At 43.1% G+C, this 21,184-nt stretch overlaps 1 long non-coding RNA gene across 1 annotated transcript; it reads right to left on the bottom strand.

Moving 5' to 3' along the window:
- Positions 1 to 6,978: 6,978 nt before the first annotated feature.
- Positions 6,979 to 19,867, bottom strand: LOC115644908. Its single transcript, XR_003998625.1, has 3 exons — positions 19,857 to 19,867; positions 7,636 to 7,646; positions 6,979 to 7,074 (listed from the first exon to the last, which is right to left on the bottom strand). It is a non-coding gene; the product is annotated as an uncharacterized LOC115644908 (long non-coding RNA).
- Positions 19,868 to 21,184: the final 1,317 nt, after the last annotated feature.

The raw sequence follows: 21,184 nt of genomic DNA, 5'->3' as shown, positions 1-21,184 counted from the left end.
ACCAAAACTGAAAGTTTGGAAAGCACACAGGACAACAGATCCAACCAACAAAGCCACCTGTAGAGATTAGAACCTATGGATAAAATAGGCCAAAGTACAGTTTAAGCTGCTCCCAATGCTTTGCAAACTGCACACAGGACTCTGGCTGTTAAATCTCCTGGCTCTCCACCATTCTTGGCTCTGGCTTCAAGAACCACTGCTCCTCTAGCACTCTGCCTCATCAGTAAAGTCAATGGAAAAGCTCCCATTGACTTCCCCGGGCTTTGGACCAGATGGTGAAACAGGTAGCTATTGTACCTCATTGCCTGCTGAGTGGTCTGATTTCTTGAGGTTCCTAGATAGGACACAGGAGCCACTCTGGCAAGAGGCAGACAAGGCCAGTGAGTCATTTCACTAGCTTCTAACGTTTGTATTTGTAAAACAAAATTATTCAAACATTCACTCCCCTTGCCCGCATTAGGCACAATTAGGCCTGCCATTTCCATGGGTGTACGTGGGAGATGAAGGAGGCATGCAAAGTAAGCTCCCCACCTTACTTGTGTGGCCCATGACAGTGTCTGTCACAAATGCAGGGAACTGCTCCCTCAGGAAAACATCCTCAGGAGTGCACATCCCTGTAAATAAGGCAGGAAGGCATTGAGGCTATGACCCCACCTCTTTTACAGGCTGAACACTTCTCCTTGCCCTCCTTCCCCCCATGTACCATAAAGCTCAGGGGACAGTTATGTCTCAGGCACCCTGAGCTGTCTTGGGTGGTATGGCTCAGCACAAACCCCTATGCTCAGATGTACCAAAATGGTCCTTTGAGTATACTTTTCTCTTTCTAGCTCAGTCTGTTCCTTTCTCTCCTGTCTGTGGTCCACTCTGCCATTGTTTCTAACATTTGATATTGTCCTTCCCTTCTCCAACCCAGACAATCTTCCTCTTCACATGCCTCTTCTTCCTGAGGGAACTCTATGGTCATTCTCCTCCATTTGGTTCTACGGCAGGCTACGAATTCATACCGTTCTGGAACCCTGACTGCTGACACTTTCACTGTGATGCAGAGAGCAGGACATGACTCAACTTAAACTGACAAACTGGATGGACTATAGAGGAAAAAAGAAGTGATTAAAGGACTGGGGGTGGGAATGAGGAAAAATGAAAGGAATGGAATATATGTAGCTTGGTTGAAAGATGATTAAGCAGGATATGATAAGTATTAGAAAGATGTAAACACCAAAGAGGCAAATTAATTTTTAGGGAATGACGAGGGAGTACAAATAGCAGTTTTGGGATGAAAATGAGAAAAAGGCTTTTAGAAAACATTTGCTAGTAGTGAGATCTCTTATACTGTAGCATAGGATTACAAGGAAAGTGGTGGAAATCCCATTGCTTGAGTTTTTTTAAAGTAGACTGGACAAAACCCTTAAGAATACACTGTAGGGAACAATCCTACACTGATAAGAGGATTAAAAAAATATCTAATAGTAACTCTTTCTGTCTTTATGTGATGACCCTATACTAAAGTTTATTGAGCTGCTAGCTAGTCATCAGTAAAATAAATGATATCTATATCTCCATCCCTATGGTATGCCACACAGCTCCTTACAGCCTTACTTTGAGCTCTGTCTAGTATATATATACACAATAGACACTTTGTTTATAGCAGAAATGTCATCCTCAATTCACAGACTACAATTCATGGTCACAACAACATGGCAATCCTCAATCCACCATGTTTTGCTGATTTACTGAAGGGTTCCCTAAACAGGTGGTATCTTAAATGTCATATGGCAATAATACCTCAGCACTGCACAGTGGAGTGAATTCATTCTGATGTTTTGGCATGAACTCTGACTTTTCTGGTTTGGGAGAGTTTAAATCAGACCTTCAATGGTATTTAAAGATCATTAATTTTTCTTTTTCCTTCTTATCCCAATACTACACCAATTACACAAAGAGCAAAACATAGTATTTGTAAATAGAAAAAAATATGAAAAATCATAACCAACCATTTTTTAAGTATTTAATGCAAAGAGATTACTTGATGCTATGCAAAAAAAAAGTACCATATGATTAACAGGAAATACAGTTATAGAAATATTTATCTGTGAAACACTACATTTCTAAAATATGCCCTTCCAAATTGCTTATGTTATATAATTAACACTAGAGCTGGCAGTTTGCAGTTTGCTGGCAGTTTAAAAAAATTTCAGAATCCAAAAGTTGTGACATTTTTCAGTGAATTGGAAAAAAAAATCCATTTTGGGTTGCTCAACTGGAAACAGATTCTTCCAGGTGGCAATGACAGAGGCCTCCCTTATAACCTTAATGCCAGTGGTTACAGCACTCACCTGTGATGTGGGAGACTCCAAATCAACTCTCCCCTCTGCCAGATAGGGAGAAAGGATTTAAACTTGGCTCTCCCAAACTGTAGGAGTGTGCCTTAGCCACGGGACAGGTCTCTCTCAATAGATCCTGTTGAAGCTGTCCCATTTTGTATGAATAGTTATAGCAGCATTCGAACAGACTTGAACTTGGGCCTTCAGTGTCATAGGTGAATGTCCTAAGATAGAGTAATTTATTCTCTTTGCCTGGCCCAATGACTATTCATGTTCATGATGAATGACTAAGATTTTGGAGGCAGGGCAATTTAAAGTCCCTCAAAATTATTTTGACCGAAACTCTTTGGTGAATTCATATCAAATTCGCAAATTTTTTCAGATTGACTGAAATTGCATTTTCAATTAATAAACTGTTTGTCTATAAAACTTCACCCAGTTCTGATGCAGACATATTATATAAACAAATAAAAGATACATATGAATGGCCACATTTTCAGCTGGTCTCCATCAATGTACCAGCAATATTTTCAGGCATATCTATTTGCATATGCCAACTCCTATTGTTACAGTAGGACTTCCTCCTAACCATAAAGAAACGGACGCACTTGCAGACTCCCTGGACCTGTAGTGGTCCCAGGTTGAGAACACATGATCTAGTCTGACATGAATAACACAGGTCATAGAATTTCATCCAGTAATTCCTAGGATAAGGTGGGAGCACAGGTATCTGATTTGCACATGCTAATACCAATCTGCACCCACAGACAGGATTTTGTGCATGCAAATACAAGCACCTGAGACATGCTGAATATCAGGCACCAAACTCACTCAATGGACTTCCACTGAGTCTGGCAAATTAATACCAGCCTATTGGTGGTATTGCTGATTTCATCAGTCTTCTGGTCAATGAACCAATTACGTGTTGTCTAGTGGTCAAGCTGGAAGACAGGAAAGTGTTTGATTCAATACTAGTTGAGCCACTGACTCATGATGTTACCCACCAAGTAAGTCATTTGACCTTCCTGTAGTTCAGTTAATCCAGCTGGAAAATTGCACGGGAAGAGGGGAAAAGTAGGATTCTCATTGCAAACCACAGACTGAATCTGAGCTGAGTTAAAATACAAAAGGCAATATCAGAATGTGAGTCATAATCAGAACCTCCCTGGCCTTTTCCATCCAGAACGTCTAGTAGTATCATCATTATCATAACAGCAAGGCATTTACTTTAAGTCTCACTTCAGACTCCATGACCAAAAAGGAAACACTGAACACTTGTGCCAGACACATTCAGCTCCTGAATAAATTGAAGGACTATCTGAATGGACTTAATAACTTTGGACTTCTCTGTGTGGCTTGAATTTAAAGTGCATAAATAACCAAAGTGAAAACTGGAATAGAGAAGGATTTATAGTGCTAATATTTTTTTTTAAAAATTCTGATGGGAAAATGGAAAAAGTAGGAGCTTAAAAATACCTTTTTTTCCTTGTGTTATGCTTTCTGTCAAATTTTGCACTGTAGAGACCCAAAGAACATTGTCTGGCAAATCACCAAACTAAATACAACTTGGTGTAAGTTCCTAATAATGGAAATAAAGTTGTGGTGAGAAAGTGTCTTGAGCAGTTTTTGTTGACAGAAGGTCCCTGAATCAGCTGCAAAAACAATTTCTTTTTCAGAATGTCTTCCTTATTCTGAAAATATAAATAGCTCTAATTAAAGCCTCTCTTACTATACGGCTAGTAAGTAGAGTTAAAAAGGGTTGGTTTTGGCCCATACTACCAAAAAGTTGCAAAACAATATATCTCCGTCTCTATCCATAAGGGAACCTGAAATTCAAAGAGGTTTGGCTTTGAGGGCTTGGATATGTCTAGTGTGCCTATATTTAGTTGTGATATCTATAGTGCAACCATGAATTGCAATCCCTTTGAATTTTGAAAGGGTTTGGATTAAAACCTATTTCTGAGGGCCAGATTTACTCGCATTGAATAGTACACCATGAATGGGACCATACATCAGCTAAGGTGTTGCTCAAAATAATCGTACTTTTCTACATCTCAGGGGTGTGATGATCTATATATTAAAAATTGTAAGGTGCTCAGATACTATGGTGATGAGGGCCAGATAAGTGTCTAAAATAGATCAAATGTGAGTAAGGTGGTTAAAATCTGGCTTTATATCATTTAGATTCTGAGCTGGATCCAAAATTAGAATGGAACCAGGTTCAGGTCCTACTTTGAATGCAGCCAAAATCTGGTGAAATAAGTAAGTCTTGTGAGATTTTGACTCAAAATGGCAAAATTTCCTGAAAACAGCTGATCAATGTTGTAACCATTGTAGTGATGCCCTGTCAATAGTTTATCAAGGAGCCAGCATTAAAAAAAATATCTTTAGCTTATCACAAGTGAGTGTGCATGACCACACAAAGAAATTCACTCCTGTGCAAAGGGACAACATAAGGGCTTATGCAAATTCACTCACAGGCATGCTCTATATACAGGGCTGCAGTTTGCTCACAGAGATGAGTGAATGAGGACACTATTTTCTCATATAAGTAAAATTGCATTCTTGTAAGCATAACAAAGGTGGATGGGGTCAGCACCACTTGGCAAAACAAGCACAGGAAGTGCACTTGGTAAGGTTCATATGTTGTCTTGAGAATAGAGTCTCAGCATATACATGACTCATGGGAAGGACACAAAGGCAGGGGCATCAGCTAAGGGGGGGCATGTGCCCTCCATACATGACCTTATTCTGACCCCTCCCCATCCTGCCCCCATCCTGGAGCCTCTGCGCTCTCCACATCTCCTCCCCATCCCATTACCTGTGGCGGGGGGGTTGTCCTCCCGCTGTGCTGGAGACTTCTGATCCGCAGGGCTCTCCGGAACCACAGTGGCAAAAGGAGCAGAACGCGGGGCCACTGGGCAACTCCAGTGTGGCTGTACCACCTCCAGCCCCACCCCCAGCCCTTCCATGCAGCTGTATCTCCTTTCTTCTGTTTGGGGTCTGTACCGCCCTGCCAGAGGACAGGGCAGGGGGCAGTACTGGTACAGCCACATCAGAGCAGCTGCAGCGCATGGCACTGGCTTCTGGGAGCAGCAGCTCCACACCCACAGCTCCTCTGGTGCAGCTGTCCTGCCCCCAGCCCTGTCCTCCAGCGAGGCTGTACAGAACCCAAACAGGAGACGCAGCTGTATGGAAGGGCTGGTGGCGGGGCTGGGGCAGTACAGCCATGCTGGAAGAGCTGCTGGCATGGGCCTCACGTTCTGCTCCAGTGTCTTTCTGGTACAGCATACCAGCAATAGATATCTTAATGGTACGGCATACCTGACCGTACCGCCCTACTTGCACCACTGTTCAGCACAGTGATAATAGCACAATACAGATGAGTGGGAATGAAGATACTTGAGTAGGTAGGAGGGATTTGTACACCAGGAATATTATACTAACACATATAAAGATATATGCTATGTGGTGCAATCTTGTACATTCCAAAGGCAAAATGCTGTGCTGCCTGGCAAAGCTTTTATGAGCCCCAGAGAAGTCACCTCTGACATGGAGTGGAGATATCAAGAGTGGAGACAGACTCCATTAACGTCATGCAAAACCCCCATCAACTTTCCCTTTAATTTGGTGGTAGAATTTGGCAAGGGAAAAAGGCAGATAGGAAGGCAGAGCTGCTCAAAATGTACTTTGCGTTAATCGTCTCACAAAAAATAAGACGTGACCAGACTATTAGCAAAGTTTCTATAGACAATAAAGGGGAAGGGATGCAGATCGGGACCAGGGATGCAGGTCAGAGAACTTCTGAACAATCTGAATGAATTCAGATCAGCAGGGTCACATGCTATTCACCCGAGGGTACTGAATTAGCTGAAGAAATCTTGGAATCCTTGGCAATAATATCTGCAAACTCATGGATAACAGGAGAGGTCCTGGAAGACTGGAGACAGGCTAACATAATGCTTATCTTGAAAAAGAGGAAAAAGGAAGAGCCTGGGAACTATAGACCAGTCAGCCTGATTTCAATACCTGGGAAGCTACTAGATCAGTGTATAAAACATTCAATTTGCAAATACCTGGAGGATGAAGGGATAATACTAGCAGCCAGCATGGATTTACCAAGAACAAATCATGGCAAGCAGCTTGATTTCCTCCTTTGACAGAATAACTGGTTTGGTGGATGAGGGGAATGCAGTGGACATAATATATCTGGACTTCAGCAAGGCTTTTGACAGAATCCCACATGACATTCTGATAAATACGCTGGAGAAACACAGGTTTGGAAGAACTACCATTAAGTGGATACCTAATTGGTTAAACAACCACAAACAGAGAGTCACTATTAATGCAATGGTGTCAGATTGGGGAGGGGGGCTCTCAAGTGGGGTTCCATAGGGATCTGTTCTAGGTCCAGTGTTGTTTAACTTCTTTAGTAATGACCTGGGTGTAGGAATAGACAGCTTGCTGATCAAATATGTAGATGACACAAAGCTAAGAGGGGTGAGGGGGGTTTTCAGCACTGTGAAGAATAGAGCTAAAATTCAGAAGGATGTTGATAAATTGGAGAACTGGGCTATAGACAACAAAATGAAACTCAAAAAAGACAAATGTAAGGTGCTACACTTAAACAAGAAGAAAAACCAAATGCACAAATACAGACTGGGGGATAACTGGCTTGGCAAGAGCACTGCTGAGAAGAATCTGACAATTGTGGTGGATCACAACCTCAACATGACTCAGCAATATGATGCTGTTGCAAAAAAACAAAATGCAAATTTAGGTTGCTTTTACAGAGTCATACCATGTAAATCAGGGGAGAGAATTGTACCGCTCTACTCAGTGCTGATTAGGCCCCAGCTGGAGTAGTGCGTCCAATTTTGGTCACCAATGTATAGAAAGGATGTAGAGAAACTGAAAATGATCCAAAGGCAAGCGACAGAGATGATCAAAGGGACGGAATATAAGCCTTATGAGCAAAAGCTGAAGGAACTGGGTATGTAAGGGAGGACATGATAGTGGTCTTCAAATGCTTGAAAAGCTGCCATAAAAAAGATGATGAAAAGTTGTTCTCTCTTGTCATGGAGGGCAGGACAAGAGACAATGGGTTCAAACTGCAGCATAGCAGATTTAGATTAAATCTCAGGAAAAACTTCCTAACTGCAAGAACAGCAGAACAATGGAACAGACTGCGTCAGGTGGTTGTGGAAGCTCCTTCACTGGAGATTTTAAAAAAGAGGCTGGATAGCCATCTGTCTTGGAGGGTTAGGACAGAACAAATCCTGCCTCGTGGCAGGGGCTTAGACCAGATGACCCTTGCAGTCCCTTCTAACCCTATTATTATATGATTCTATCCAGACTCACCGACAGGGGAGGGAAGGGGGAAGCAAAGAGGGCAATTGCCCGGGGCCTGGGAGATTTAAAAGGGCCCAGAGCCCCGGCTGCTACCACTGCTGCGAGAGCAGTGGAAGCTGCCAGGAACCCCGGGCCCTTTTAAATTGCCGAGGTGCTGCAGGGTTCCTAGGTGTGTGAAGGTGGTATATAGGCCAAGTTTCTAATCTGCCAGGGGTGTGTGCTCCCCTGGTTCTGCCCATGCCCCACCCTAATCCACCGCTTCCCCAAGCTCCCAACCCCCAACTTCTTTCCACCCTCACTCCACCCCCACTCTGCCCCTGCCCCGCCTCTTCCTGCCCAGTTCTGCCCCCTTCCCTGGCACGCTGTGCCCTCATTCTCCCTCCCAGCGCCTGCAAATGCCATGAAACAGCTGATCCACAGGAGGCGCTGGAGAGAGGGAGAGGCACTGATCTGCGGGGCCTGCCAGCAGGCAAGAGGTGCTGAGGGGAGGGGGACGTGCTGATAAGGGGGCTGCCGGTGGATGCTCAGCACTCACCATTTTTTCCCCATGGGTACTTCAGCCCCGGAGCACCCACGGAGTCAGCGCCTATGCCAATGGCAGCGAAGACAGCTGGGCAGGCATGTTGTCATAACATTTTTTCCCAGATCTGGACCTTAGCGTCCAAAATATGGGTGTTAGCATGAAAACCTCCAAGCTTAGTTACCAGCTTGGACCTGGTAATTAAGCTTGGAAGTTTTCATGCTAACACCCATATTTTGGATGCTAAGGTCCAGATCTGGGAAAAAATGTTATGACATGGTGTGCAGCGTTGTGGGAAAGATAGAATCCAGACAAAAAACAAAAAAACTTACACCCAAAACTTCCCTCCACCCAGATTTAAAAAAGTCTTGTTTCCTGATTGGTCCTCTGGTTAGGTATTTTAGGTTCCCTGTGTTAACCCTTTACAGGTAAAAGAACATTAACCCTTAGCTATCTGTTTATAATACATGTGGAAGCCCAGGCCGTGCCGAAAGAGCACATTCAGCAGAACAGCTGGCAGCTCGCTGGGCACCAGCCAGTGCAGGTGCAGCACTGCCCAAATGTCAGGCGGACCGCATCAGCACCTGCTCGGCTTGTGCGTGCATGCACCAGCCACTACATGTGGTCCAGCTCCATGCCCATGTGGTGTTGCCATGCTGGGCTAGCAGCAGCATGGGGCCTGGCTCCAGCCTGCTCTGCATGGGCTTTCTTGGGGACCCACTGACTGTTCTGCCCTGGGGCCCGGAATTGCTGTCAGTGGGCCTGATTATATCCTGCAGGCTCCCATGAATCAACCAAAATTGATTAATTTTGTCAGAAAAATGTCACATCAAGAGTGGCAAAAATATGGTGAGATCACTCTTGAGATTTCAGTGCAATCAAATCTGAATCCAAACATTAGCCTGATTTGGGTTCAGATCTAAACTTAATCAAGGATCTGTGGCAAACATCAACTCTTTGGTTCTCATATGAATCAGAACAAGAATGTTAGATATGAAATACCTTGAACTTTGGAGATCTTAACTGAATCAGAGGATTTCAACCCCTTGAACTTTGAGACAGTTTGGATGTAGATTTGGGGCTTGTCTACAAGGTGTATAGTCCACAGTCAAGGGTGTAAATTCTAGTGTGCACTAGAAGGTTGCACATTAAGTGGTGAGTGTGGACACTGCTGTTATGCATTAAAAGTTCCCTAGTGGACATTAATGTAGACCCTTTGCACACTGGACTATATTAACATGCACAAAGGAACTTTTAGTGCATAACAGCAGTGTCCACACTCACCACTTATATATATAACATTATAGTGCATTTACACTCCTAGACTGTGGACTATACACATGGGCCAGTTAGTGTGTAACATTCTAGTGCACACTAGAATTAGTCCTCTAGTGTGGACTAATGCTCTGTGCAGACAAGCCCTTGAATATGAGTGGTGAACTTCACAATTGGGCTCCATCACTTATATAACATGATTATATGATTACAGTTTGAAATGTTTCATTTTCAGTCTCTGTAAAAGCTGGGTGTTTTTAAACTTCCCTTTACATTTTTTTCCTGTACAGAAAAAAAATCCAAAATGATTATGTATCATCTCTACACAGGATACTGTAAGAAGAGGAATATTATTTCTTCATTACATACTTCTCCTTTCACTTGTTTCCCATGTCCTACAGGCCTGAGACTCGTAAGAACCATTCAGGTTATAATAAGGTCATCCCTCTGAGCAATGAAGGATTTTGATCATAAAGTGTGACTGAACCATGACCCTGCTGCATGAATAATATGAATGATACATCACTAAGGTTTTGGAGCACCGTCTATTTCCCCCAAACAGTAATGCCATGAATTTACACTATATTAGGATGTTGCAAGTGTTACGTGAAGTACCAAAAGTACCTAACCCTTTTAAATGAGGATTCCAGGCAAGGAATTAAAAAAAATGATTTGGGTGCCAAACCTGAGACATCTTAAAAGGGGTTGATTTTTAAGAAGCCCTGAGCACTATCTCTGGAAGACTCTGCTGCTGCCCCAGTTTCCCGCCAACCATAAAAAATAAATAAAACCACCACCACAGCTGAAGTATAATTATTCTCCTTTTGGTTTAGTAACATAAAACAACAGTTTAACTCAAAGCTAGACATTCTCAGCTGTTTTGTCCAGGCTTACCAGTCCACTATACCCTCCCTGGGCTCATTATTCCCTAAAGGTTTTGCTCACTGCAGGTGGCTTCACCCAGACATTTTTTCTAGGGAAGGCTTCTTCCCCAGTTCTCCCTGACCCTGGTCCCCTTTGGATCCTCTGCAGGAGCCTTCCCTCTGTATCCTTGTATCAGGACATCAGGCCCCAGCTCTCTAGCTCTCTCTGCTGGGCCCACTCTGAACCTTTCCTGAGCATTCTTCCACCACTGGAGCAGTCTACCTCTTACAGGAAGATCTCAGTCGGGCTACACACGTGATGCCTAGTGACCTGACCCAACCACTGGCCAACACCCATCACCTGGCAGGCAGATAATTAGGCAGAGGTGTGACTGAGCCCCACTCCACTTAGGGCATGTCTACACTGCAGCTGGGACCAAGTCTCATAGCCTGGATACACAGACTTAAACTAGAGAGGCTAGTGTACTAGAAAGAGCAGAGTATCAGAGGGTAGCCGTGTTAGTCTGGATCTGTAAAAGCAGCAAAGAATCCTGTGGCACCTTATAGACTAACAGACGTTTTGGAGCATGAGCTTTCGTGGGTGAATACCCATGACATGCATCTGAGGAAGTGGGTATTCACCCACGAAAGCTCATGCTCCAAAACGTCTGTTAGTCTATAAGGTGCCACAGGATTCTTTGCTGCTTAAAAAGAGCAGAGTGGGGAATCAGGATGGAGCTTGGGCTCTCAAGCCTAGGGGTCAGGTGGGCTTAAGTGCCTGACCTCCAGCCTGTGCCACCAAAGTCCACACTGCTATTTTTAATGAGCTAGATTGAGCCCCAGTAGTATGAGTCTGTATACTCAGGCTGTGAGGCCGCTCTCAGAGGTAGTGTAGATGTATTCTTAAAAGGATCCTATTCTGTGACAGGCACAAAAAATCACTCAACTGCTTTTGAAAATCTCAGCTCTCAGTTTCTACTGTAGTGGCCTCAAATGCAACATATATTATGTGGTTCATTTACATATATAATAGAAAGCTTTCCTTTAAGCACTCTTTGCCCTCCTCTCAATAATAGAATGGGTCAGGATGAAGGGGAAGGTGAAAGCAGGTGGAAGGTAAAAATGGACGGAGTCAAATTTACATCATGGTCTATGTCTTAGACTTAGACCCAGATTCTGAGCTGCTGTAAATCAGCAAAGCTCCATTGAAGTATGCTGATATACACCAGTGAAGAAACTAGCCCCTAGTATTTGAAGTGCTCATCTCACACAAATATATTGGTGCATTTAGAAATAGGCCGATCTTCCATATCAGACTAAGGAGTTCAGTTCTTGTACAGATATGCAGTGGATGAAGAGCAGTTTCACAGATGAGAAGACCTAGATGCTCAGGAAAATAGCATTCAAATAGCATTGCACTGTTAGTCTATCAGTACTAGAATGAAGTGCTGTATTCCACTTGGAAATTGCAGTGGTGAGGTAGCCAGCTGCTCTTCACTGGCAAAATGCGCACACTTCGTGCCATGATGATTCAAGAAATATTGGCCCTTAAACCTGTCACTAGACCAGAACTGAATATAGCCTGTGTTGCAGCACACAGTCTAGTTTTTTTTTAAATAATGTTGGCTTGCAGGTTTGGAATGTTAGACATATTCTCACATGTGGCATGATAAATCACAGGACTAAGCAATCCATTATGCAGCCAAGAAATAAGCTACATTTCTTTGCACCTCTGACAGCCTCACCTGTGCTTTGTTCTTTAATTTGTTACTGCCAGGACAACTTCTAACATTCCAAACCTCTGAGCATTTTCCAAGCTGCCACCATTTTAAAATACAAACCGAAAAGTTGCCACAGGACTGTTTCCCTCTTTCCTCCCAAATTTGGAACAGGTCTTTCCCTTCCCCAGAATTACACTGGTCTGTGCTGCACATCACTGAGGATGATATCCGTGGGATCAGTTATGGAGACCTGTTTGCCTTACTTGCACTTCTTCCATTAATCCATCTTCCCAAGACTCATTTTAACAAGCTAAATCTCTGAGCAACTTCAACCCGCCTTTGTCTTTTAACAACACATATAAACATATTTCCCTCTCATTTTTACTCTTTATCAATATAGAATTACCCTCCCCTGCAAAAAACCCAAAATAAACGAAACCTATAGCTCTGCCAGAGACTCAGGATGGGACATATTCAATTCTGAACCAGTGACAGATTTCAGGTCTGGTATCTCAAGACCCCAAAGGGTTAGAATTAAGAGTAATGGAAAGGGGAGATTCCTAGCATCCCACACATTTGTGTCTAGCCTTGAAAGGACCCAGGACACCAGACTGGAAACTTGTGACACTTTTATTCATAGAAAAGCTTATTCATCTTATGAAGTGTTTTTTAAAATTACTTTATTTATTCTTTGAAGGTTTTCTCCTCCTCAAGGATGGGTACTTATAGCACTAAGATAGCCTGCTGTAGCTTTTCAGAGACAAGCATAACAGAAAAACTTGCAATAATGCTCTACATGTGATATATATAGAATATGTGATGGTATTAGGGAGTACAAAAGCTACTCTTAGTACTCATTTGGGTTTGCCACTCACATGGATAGCGGAGTCATCCCAAGCCCGTGCCAATAAAAGCTTTATAGCACAACACTACTTATTCTTTATTTACAGGATAGCTTCTCCCTTCCACTCAGACCAAACAAAGTGAAACCAAAATCCATCAGCAAATTACATTAATCGCTGAATGGCATTTTGCCTTAATCCATGGCTTTTAATTTTCCACATCCCTGTCCTTACACAAATCTTCCACTTCTACAGACTGTTCACTGTTTACATGATAAACATTTTCTCCACATTCCCCCTCTAGACTTGTATTGCACAAGCACAAGGGCTGCAGCATATCCCACTTCCTTACTGGCCCCTTGAAACCTCCCTGATGACAGCATTTGGTGACCACAACAGGCAATGAGCACTAATATTGCAGTACAGAGGATTTCCCCCCATCAATGAGGCATGATGCTCAGTTTCTCCATCTGTTCTTCTCATTCCTGGAAACCTGCTGAAAATAAAAAAAACAAAAAACGCCATCCTGGAGGTATGAAATATCAGAAACAGAGGCAGCATCCTTTCCTCTAAAGAAGTGACTGAAGAGAATGGGGCCCCAACCCTAAACTGGGCTGCAGCTGCTCCTTTTTTTGGACTGGTGGAGCAAAGTGGCCCTAAAGCTTTTGTAACAGATCCCTGGAAGCTCACTGCAGTGTGGGAGGCTCCTGTGGAGGCATAGAGTCAATACAATGGCTTCAACACTACCTTCTTCCTGGCATAGGCACATAGCTATAAAAAGGGGATATGGGCAGAGTTTCCTTGTGCCACAGCAATCCTTGGCTCCCTTAAAAGCCTTTTGTGGATGTTGTCCAGGGCCGGTGCAAGGATGTTTCGCACCCTAGGCGAAACTTCCACCTTGCACCTCACCCCCCCGCACTGAGGCGTGCCCCCTCCCCCGTGTGGCAGCTGCCCCCCGTCCACTCAAGGCGCCCCCCTTGCGGTAGCTCCCCACCCTACGCCCTGAGACACCCCTCCTGCCCGAGCTCACCACTGCTCCGCACATGAGCACCCCAAGCACCCCGTCACTGATTGGCGCCGCAAGCCTGGGAGGCAGGAGAAGTGAAGCAGCTCACCCATGCCCCGCCTCCTCTCCGAGCACGCCATCGCTGCTTCACTTTTCCCGTCTCCCAGGCTTGCAGTGCCAATCAGCTTAGGCGCCGCAAGCCTGAGAGGCATGAGAAGTGAAGCAGCCACAGGGAGGAGGGAGGGCAGGGGTGAGCCTGGCGGGGATTTCCCCTGCGTGCCACCACCCTTACTTGCTGCAGGCGGCCTTCCTCGCATTCCCCTGCCCCAGCTCCCTCCGCCTAAATGCAGACAGCAACCAGGGCGGCTGAGGATCCAGCCGCTGTGGTCACTGCCAAAGAAAATGGCTCCCCCCAAATCCCAGCGCCCTATGCGACCCCCGAGGTCACCTAAATGGTTGCACCGGCCCTGATGTTGTCAGCTGGTGAAAGCTTCAGGCTGCTCTAACCTACACTGGCCATTGACCTGACATAGCCTCTTTTTCTGAATTGCACTGTGCATTCTGGCATAGCAAAGGATCAGGACTCATGTTAAGCAATTTTTCTCATTTGACCTGGGATGTCTCCCACTGAGAGGTATTTCTTGCTTTGTAAAACATTTGAGTCAGCAGCCTCAGGAATCAGACATTCAACCTAACTGAGGTAGGATACAGCGCTTCAGTGATTCAGTTTGGTGTGGAAAAATAATTACCAGCAAGTCAGTTTTATGCTGGAGTATTATTAGAGTTCCACCAGCAATCACTCTCCCTAGCCCATAATGCCTGCCCAGCCCAGGCTGCGTTAACCTCATCAGCTTTACTATGGGTCTTCAACCAATGTGCTTCTGGCATCACTTATATGCAACAACTGTAAAGGAGAAAGGAACCATTAAATCCCTACCCATACCTTACATTTTGTTAGCACGATTCCAATGCTGAAATAAAATGGTTATCTAAAAGAGAGCGAGCTTTATACTTTATTCAGAATTTACCAAATTAATGTGAACATTCTTCATAATTAACTAACTAATTTCAGATTCAGGGATATCATCTTCCACAACCTGGCCCAATACCTTTCCGTATGATCATGAGTCTTTTGTTACTGGGCTCAATCTATGGGATCCTATGTGCTTGCAAGCCAGCTGGGTCTGGATAACATGACAGGAAATCAAGGAACACAGGCTTAGCAAAGGAATTTCTTAATCACAGAAACTTTACTCTTAAAAAGGCTTGAGAGTTACAGATCTCTGAAAAATAACAAAAGTCCTGAGATACCCACTCCCCTAGTCTGATCTTACCCCTCCTGAGAGTCCAAGGTTTGTCAGCATTTTAGGTTGGACAGAGTCCCTCCTGCCCTTTTTCTCTCTTGGATGCCCTGCTTACATGTGGTGATGATCAGCCACCTGCACAATGCAGTGCCCCCCTCATAAATAGAGTCTCTGTCTGTTTGCCATGCACTCCACTGGGAAACTCCAGCCCCTCCAATTTTGTCCCACCTGTGGGCCACTGTGTAGAAAAAACATTATTCCATGGGGATGAGCTGGTAGTTGAAAGACAATCAGAGTCTATGGCCCTAGACTGACAGCTCAGTAATAATCCTTCAATGAGATGTCAAGCACGTTCCTCCCAGGAAGGGCACTATCTGCATTGCAATATTATTAGCTGCCATAGGCAAGCCTAGACTCATGTTCAGCACTAGTACAAATATGTGTTTAGACACTGTTCAGCACATAATACAAGATGGAATTGCTAATACACAAAAGGGAGTTCAGAGTTTGCTACAGACGTATCCCACTGGCACGCGACCTATATTGAAATGCATGCTTCATAGCATAAAAGACTACTTGCAAGATAATTAAAAATTCTTATTTTTTTAAGGGCATTACTGCAAAAATTAGACATGAATTAACAATCTGAACAGTGCAATTATGCCAGTGCAATTTTGGGAATTTCATATTTGGGGAGTGTATATAATGACATCATGTCACAAGGCAAGAAGTTACTGTAGATAGGGGTCGATTGTGCAAGGCATGGAGCAATCTGGTTACAAGGCAGCAAGGCACTTAAGCATGTGCATAACTTTGAGCATGTGAGTAGTCCCATGGGGTGAAATCCTGAGCCTATTGAAGTCAATGGGACTTCTGACATTGACTGTATTAGAGCCAGGATTTTGCCCAGACACCTTAATTGGATTTAATTTAACTTATGTGCTTAAAGTGAAGAACATACTTATGTGTTTTGCTGGATCAAGGACCAGAATGGTTAGCACTTTGCAGGGTCAAGTCCAAAGTCCCTATCTTCATGGCTTTGGTGTGACAGCATCTGGATTATTATATTCATTTCTAGACACCTCATTTCTATTTAGTAAATTGAAGGGAGTTTAGAGAAGAACAATGAAAATGAGCCGGAAGCTAGAGGAATGATTTAAGAGGAAAGGACAGATATAATGTAAAATTATTTGTCTTTTCTCAAAATTCAGAAAAGTCTTAAGAGAAATAGGTACATTTGCAAAACTCAGAATCAATTCACAAATGATTTGTTAACCCCTAGAACACACTTCCTCACAGGCGAGGCATTTGCCTTCTCTTTGCATTAGTTTCCTCACCTATGTCATACCTAAATAGTGTTTATAAACTGCCATATACTTGCATTTTTTTATTAAGAAAAATTAGTGAGGGCTAGATTGTGGTAGCCTTCATGGAACTCGGAGGGAGGAGTTTGGAGGAGGCACCAGGAAGTCAGTCTGTGTGCACATGCCTTGAATGCTAGCTGTAGTTCCAGCATCTCTGTAAATATTCTCTTAATAAAGAGCCAGTTTAATTTTAGATATATGGAGTTATCTCACATCATTACCCAGCACATGGTATGCGAAACATGGATGGTGGTAGAAATCAGGTGCTCCTAACCTTGTGCTTAGTTCACTGGACAATGTTGATTTTGTGGTTCTCTTTCACCTGACTCCGTGCTGAAGATCTGAAATCATCTTTGAAAGTTTACGTTATTTCAGGGATAGGCAACTTTTGGCCCACAGTCTGCCAGGGTAAGCACCCTGGCAGGCCGGGCCATTTGTTTACCTGCCGCATTGGCAGGTTCGGCTGATCGTGGCTCCCACTGGCTGTGGTTTGCCACTCCAGGCCAATGGGGGTGGTGGGAAGCGGCGGCCAGCACATCCCTTTGCCCACTCTGCTTCCTGCAGCCCCCATTGGCCTGGGACGGTGAACCGTGGCCAGTGGGAGCCACGATCAGCCGAACCTGCGAACAGGTAAACAAACCACACAGCCCACCAGGGTGCTTACCCTGGGAGGCCGCATGACAAAGGTTGCAGATCCCTACATTATTTCTTGCCACAATTTTCATACTAAAGTTACCTGCTGAGTTTTGGTGCTTACCCACTCATGTCATGTAATAAATACATTTAATAGTAAAGCATGGTAAAAACTCTGTTATATTGGCAATGTAATACGTTATCATAGCTGGCATTCCCAGAATTATTAGCACTGTATCACTAAAAAATCATGCTGGTAGTGGACTGTACAGCATTTCTATTTAAAATAATTCAGTAAAATGTGAAACGGGTAGTTGCAGGTGGGAATTGCTTTTTCCAACCATTGGAAATTCTATATCATTCTATTCTATATAGGTTTTCATACCAATCTCATCATCACAGTATCTGAACACCTTCCAATAGTGCATTAAGTAATGGGGCAAGCATCTGTCATGACTGATTCATTCTCTCTCATCCACTTCTGAGGGGACAACTGTTTGCACACTGTCATGGTTTGTTGTTGTTGTTTGAATGTATATGGGATGATGTATTTAGTAGACAGTATTTGTATGTGGATCCTGGTTAGGCTTAGGCAAGCATTTGCATTCAAGGCCAATTTAAAGTTTAGACCCAAGAATTTGACTCTTCCCTCACCCTCACACTCCAAGTTTAAAGGGGTCCCTATGCTGGTTCATCTCTGCTGATGTAAATCAAGAAGGATTACAGAGGTCTATGTCCCCTATGCTTAAGACAGTGACTTTTTCATTGTTTCTGAGGTGGTGAGAAATAAATGTAACTGAAAAAAAAACTAAGGACTGCACTGTGAAATATGCAGAAGCTTTATGCTGGCTACCAATGCAAGTATGCAGGAATGGCCTGAAGCCCAAATCACACGGACTAATCTCACAATTTGGAAAAGCTATACAGACTTACAGCTCATTAGCTCACCAATCTCTCCACTTTGGTAATAGAGCCAGTGGGAGATGCAACTCACTGTCTAATCTCCATCACCCCTGGAAGGCCAAGTCAACTCAGTGCCCAAGTTCTACTCCAACAGATTATAGATCTACAAAACCAGCTGGATTTCCTTGGGTGCAAAATAACAGTGCTAAAAATGAAGGATTATAAACTTGAATTCTTTCTTTGCAGGCAGAAAAGTCTGTCAGAAAAAAAAAATAGAAGCAGCCTGAGCCTATACATTTCTCTTGGTCAATTGCTACTCATATTTACCAACTTCCAAATTAGTAAAAAATGCCTTGTAAATTTCAGTTATTAACACACGAATCATAGTCGGACAGAACAAGAACAGGGAAATCAAAACAAATGAGGAGAGGAGATGTGTGAGGGAGCTTAGAACAAGGATGTTTATTATAATTATTATTATGACTAAACCACTTCTAAAGTGGCCATCACTAAATCATGTCGATAACCATACATATATATTTGTCTAATGCATATGATGTATCCTATTTGTATAGGAAATGGAATGGAATCCAGACTGGGGTCCTACTTATCCTACTCCAATTTAGAAGTGAGTCAATCTATGTTTTTATTTGGATATGTGTTGCAACAACAAATATTTGATCCTTACTTTTTGGAAGATAATTCATAAACTGGATTTCATACAGTCCTCCAAATTTATAGTATTTGGCCAAAATGCTTGAATTTGGGCATCTAAAATTAGGCTTCTGAATCCATATTTAGATACTGAAAAAGACATGGCATGGTTTTCAGAAAGACTGAGTGCCTATATAACCTGTTGAAGTCAGTGAGATTGGCTGAGTGCTCAGAATCTTTGGAAAGCAGGCCACTTTTATTTAAATGCCTAAGTATGGACCTCAGAGAAGCCTAGCTTTATACACTCAATTTTGAAACTTCTGATCTTAAAAGAAAAAAACCAACCCCCCACCCATACTAATTCTTGGCATCAGCCCTCTTTTGTTCTTTTGCCATTGAAAAGCTCATTTAGCTTTGAGAGGCCCGTTATGCATTGTGAAATATTACCACAAGAATAACTCTGGGAGTGCTACAACACATTTCCTTTTGGGTTTTGTACAAATAAATCAACCATATATCATAAAACACAACCTGTAATAACAATCACCAATATTTATCAAATTTCTGACTAGTTTGAAAACCTGCTCAAATACTTTATACCACCCACAAAAACATGTGTAATAAACCACACTGCAACAAAAATCATACAGCACATAATTACTGGCATTATCATCTATCCTTCTCCCTTTTTTAAAGAGAAGTTTGTTGGTTTGCAGTGGCGCTTCCTAAGCTAATATGTCAGGTGATTTTTAAAGAAAAAAATGCTATACATAGCTAAAAATGGAATGGAATTTTTTTAAATAGCTCATATGCTCTAATTCTAAATGAGTCATTGCCAATTACTAGGACATATTTTACAGGGGATTTACAGAAGTATGGACCTAATCCTGTTCCCACTGAAGTCAATAGAGAAACTACCATTGACTTTAATAGGGCAAGGATTCAACCCTACTTACATATGGGAGCCAAGGATGGAAAAAATTAGAGGGGTGTTAGTTGTTGAACAGATGTGTAAGAACCCTCCCAATTCCAATTTCCACAGAATGTGGCACATTTTATTGCTCTCCTGGTTTTCACGTAGACCATAAGGCGTACATTTGTAAATGGTCTGAACATACAAACACTGCATCCTATATTTGTGTTTGCCCGTCGTAAACTCCTGCCTTCATATCTGTGGTGAACTCATTGTCATTGCCTGTGAGCTCATGTGAGTGTGCAGGAGATTGGTGTATCCAGGAGTGGGCCTAGTCGACACTGTGTGGCTGTTCTATTGTCAATAGGATTTGGACACATCACTCCCATTCAGAGTCACAGGAGCTGTATTTCTAGATTACTTGATCGGCTTTGAAAATAGAAAGCCTATGTTCTAACCCTATCTTTATAACAGTGTGACGAGAGGTGCACAATACTTCTAAAACACTAGGCCCTTAACCTCTCTCTGCCTGATTCCCTTCTGCAGAAGGGATGCAATTATACCACACAGAGATATCAGGAGGCTAAATCCATTCTTGTTTGTAAGGTGCTCAGGTACTATGGTTTTGGGTGCAACAGAAAAGATTAGACACAGATAGCATTGGTATGCAATATAAAATATATATGTACAATCTACAGGTGAATATACAGAGCTACAGGGGCACTGTGCCATTCAAGAGGGAGCTCCTAGAGACATTGTGTACGGGGCAGGCACAGTGCCTCTGGCAGTGCTAGGAAAATGCAACCCCTGCTACCGCCAACCTTTGAAGCCTGTTATGCCCATGGATTCCTTTGATTTAGGGGAAAGAGAGAAGATCAGGTTTCATGGGGAAAAAACGTTTCTCTGTTTTCCTTACAAAATTGCCCTTAAGCATGTAAACGGAAATAAACTAATTATAGTTGAAAAGAGTAGGCAGCTGAGTTCCCTTCTGCAGCAAAAACAACAAGGAGTCTGGTGGCACCTTAAAGACTAACAGATTTATTTGCAGCAGGTCTTCTGCAGCAGGAGACTGGAGAAATTTAAATATTCCCCTCCTCCTCCTTCCCCAGGACAGACATATACATATAAAATAGGTTAAGTGTGAATTAAGTTTGGGATGTATCCAAAGAATCATCTCACTAGGCTTTCTCAAGACCTCATATAAAACGGTGCGACAACAGTGGACAAGAATTGGTTGTATTTGGAAGGATGGCAAAAAATTGTTTTGTGGGGCAAGGTCCAAAATGTACACATTCCACAAACACATGCCAGGCCAGTTCATGCACCCATGGGAAAGAGAGGAGCCCTCTGCATGGATGTCCCTGCCCCTCTGTGGTATACTATCCTGAGAGCTGGAAGGATCACAGAACATCGGCTTTTAAAAGGCTAAACACACTGCCCATTCTGAGGGAGGCAAACCCTCTACTTTCCCCCAAACAAAAGGATTGACATGTGGAATCGTGCAGTTTTC

The sequence above is a fragment of the Gopherus evgoodei genome, chromosome 2 (assembly GCF_007399415.2).
Source record: "Gopherus evgoodei ecotype Sinaloan lineage chromosome 2, rGopEvg1_v1.p, whole genome shotgun sequence".
In the NCBI taxonomy this organism is placed as follows: Eukaryota; Metazoa; Chordata; order Testudines; family Testudinidae; genus Gopherus; species Gopherus evgoodei.
The sequence above is the reverse complement of the archived record's forward strand: the minus strand, read 5'-3'. Positions and strand labels throughout refer to the sequence as shown.